Here is a 3,447-nt window from a genome sequence, read left to right as displayed (position 1 = left end):
CCGCGGCCTCGGTGCAGGTGCTAGGAGGGGGGCGCTCCGCGTGGGGACGCTTCCTCCGGTCCCTGCGGCCCGGCCTGCAGACGCTGCAGACTGGGGTCGGGAATGGGGAGGGGGAGAGCGTGCCGGACCCCGCCCCGCTCTCCGAGGGGGCAGCATTCTCCCCGCCCCCTGCACTTGGTGAACCCAGCCTCTGCGGTTCTGCCCAGCCCCCGCGTCACCCCGCATTCCCCGCTGGTCACCCTGCCCGGCAGCCCGCACCAAAGACTACAGGGCCAGCCCTGAGGCCCCTCGGCAGGCGTAGCGCTGCGGAGTTGGGGCCAGTGGGGCGGCTGCGGGCACCCATCTTCCGGGGAGGGGGTGACCCCTTGCCAGACCCGCCTGTGGGATTGGAGCTAGGGGTACAAGGTCTTGCCGAAGGACCTAGGGAGGAAGGGTCTCTGGGCCCAGCGCTGGGCCCTGGAGTGAGGAACGAGGGAGACTGCTAAGCTGGGAAGGCACAGCCATGTTCAGAGACGCCAGGACGTGTGTGGGTCCCCGGGCTGTGACCTTCCGGGAGAGCGAGGTGGAATCACGGGAAATCTTAAAACTCAGGGACGCCTTCCTCCACCCCCATGCCCTGCGGGTCTGTCCGGACTTCAGTTCACCAAGTGGCTGGCCCACCGGAGGGTAGGGCCAGGCAGGAAAATTGGGGGCTGGTGGGCCAGTGTGCCTGCAGGGGACAGGGCCTTCAAAGGAGCGGCCAGGTCAGGGATGGAGGCCCTGGGCCTAGGTGAGCGGTTTGAGAAAGCCGCAGACAAGACAGTGATGGGGACCAGGGGACGGAGGGGCCAGGCCCCATGTCCCAGCCCCTGCCTGACCTTTGGGTGTGAAGGGGCCAAAGGTCACCCCCACCCACAGGCCGGAGCCTTGGGTCGCTACCCCTGCCCTCGCTCCATGACACACACGCGCACACCCCAAGCCTGAGGTCCCCATCTCGGGCCTCAGCAGCCAGGCTCAAGGTCAAGGCCCGGGATAGGGTGACCCCACTGGGCCCCTCGGTTAGGCATCTGCAGAGGTCTCCCCCTCTAGGTGGCCCCCACTTCACCCCACTCCCCAAAGCCCCAGTGGCCATGTGACTGCCCAAGGGTGGGGATGGCCGGGCTAGTCCTGTACCCCCCCCAGTGTCCAGCCAGTGGCTGGCGGAGGGGAGGGCGAACACCCCCGGGGGAAATCGCGCTGTCACAGCGCCCCCTGCTGGGAGCCTGCTGCATAGAGGAGAATCAGGCTCCAGCACCTCCCAGGCCCCGGCTGTGGCCATGCCCACATCCCTGGCGGTGTCCTGCGAAACCCTGCACCCTCTTTTGGCTTCGGCTTCCTGGTGGCCCCCTCCCCAGCTTGCCACCCCCATGCTGCCGAGGACCAGTCTGATACCACTGGGTTGCCCCTCCTGACAGTGGCCGCATCCCAGGCCCAACGCACCTTCCCAGGAAAAACATGGGTTTACGCGAACTAGAGGCGTGGGCCCGGGCAAGTGAGACCCCAGCCCAGGTTTCAGAAATTTTAGTGGGGAGGGCGCTACTGGGACCCAGGGCACTTGGAGGCTCTGGGTGCGGGAAGCGTGCCCAGAAAACAGCGGTTCACTAGCCAAACAGCTCCCCCATGGAAGAGGGGACCTTCTAGCCCAACCCTCAGGGCCGACCTGCAGGATGTCCTCAAGGACAGTAAGGGGCCTGGGGGCTGGCGGCGTCCTCCCCAGAGAAATAGTGAAACCCCAGGATAGAGAAGGAGGGAAAGGTGAGCGGAGTTTCCAGAAGCTGCAGGTAGCAATGAGACGGGTGAGTCCTAGGGAGTGACCCGGGCAGATAGGGTGACAGAAAAGCTCAGCAATTTCCTAGACGTTGAACAGAGATGAGAAGAGAAAAATAAAAACAGGCAGGTCCAGAAGCCCCGATGCTGTTAATAGAAGTGGAGCCAAATAAAACCATCATCACAATCCCCCAGGTACAGGACCCACATTAATGCCCATGAAAACCTGCCCACTGGCCGTGAGTTTGGGTTAACCCACCTCCATAGAGTCCACTCCACCAGACAGCACCCGTAGAGGACAACGGAGAACTGCCCCGGAGGGGTTTCCAAGGCTGTCAGTCTTACGCAAGCTGCCTGCCTCATCTTTCTCCTGCAGAGCGCTGGTGGGTTGGAACCGCCGACCTTTTGGTTAGCAGCCGAGTGCTTTAACCACTGCAGGTTATGATGGTGAAATAGGAAAAGACGGTCAAGAAAAGTGGCACAGCTTGATGAACAAGAACAATGTCACTGAACCATGCCTGGAGAAACTGCTGAAGGGGGTGTGTTTTGTTGTGTGTGTTTTTACCAAAATAAATGATTAAATAAATAAAACATGTCCAGCACATCTGTAAGTACAAAACCCCCCACAGCACACGCCATACATGTGCATGTCAGTCCCCAGGAGAGACGCCCCAAAAGTGGCAGGAAAAGGAAGGAGGTCAAGTCAGGGCCCACCGTCGGGGGTAGGTCAGCCCAAGATACGCAGGGCCGCTGCCCTGTTGGGGCTGACAGTCCGGTGAGGGAGTCGGGAAATAAACAGTTAAACACTCTCGTCTCACAGACGGGAAAGCCGGGTGGGACCAGGGGTTCAAGAGCAAGGTGTTGCAGGCAGCAGGCCGTGTGGTAACAAGGCACAGCTGGTGCAAAGGCCCTGGGGTCAGAGGGAGTCAACTAGGAATCGATGTGCCAACAGAAGAACATCATTCCAGACAGGCCAACTCGGCGAGTAAACTTCCCACCTACTCTTTTCTGGGGGTCACTTGAAGACGTGTAAGAGCAAAAGCAGGGAGCAGGCCAAGGAGGAAGACAGTGGCCTGGACCTAGACAGGGCGGACCCGAGCTAGGAGAGCAGGCAAGGGCCGGCAGTGTCCAGTGGCTGGAGCCAACGAGACTGACCCAGACGGGGAACGCCAAGGGGAAAACAAACCTGAAGCGCAGGGAGACCAACGGCTGGGCTAGGAAGCTGTCACCAGCCCAGATCCCTGACCACGCCATCAGCGTGTTTACAGTCATCATTTACTGAAACAACCAACAGACGAGCGGGAAGCTGTACACCAAAGCAAAAACCGCACCATGATTCCGAGTGTCGGTGGTCCTGTGTTAGGAGCAGAGCTGCACACGGTCTTGTCGGCAGTGACCTTTACAGAGAGAGATCACCAGGCCTTTCTTCCGCAGGGCTGCTGAGTGTGATCGAACCACCCATCTTAAGGTCAGTGGTCAAACCCAAGCTGTTAACAGCTAGGATGTCCTGTGTCACAGCCAGAGAACAATGGACGAGGTGACGAGGTTAGCTCTGACTGCTCACGTCTGTAGGGCTTCCTCCACGCAGGAGCTGTCTATGGGGCTCTCCCCTCTCCTCCCAGCCTCCCAGGAGCCCCAGCCAGCACGTCTTCCCCAGCCTTG

The sequence above is a fragment of the Orycteropus afer genome, unplaced genomic scaffold (assembly GCF_000298275.1).
Source record: "Orycteropus afer afer isolate SDZICR_OR568_19922 unplaced genomic scaffold, OryAfe1.0 scaffold00398, whole genome shotgun sequence".
Classification (NCBI taxonomy): domain Eukaryota; kingdom Metazoa; phylum Chordata; class Mammalia; order Tubulidentata; family Orycteropodidae; genus Orycteropus; species Orycteropus afer.
Note: the sequence above shows the minus strand (reverse complement) of the source record.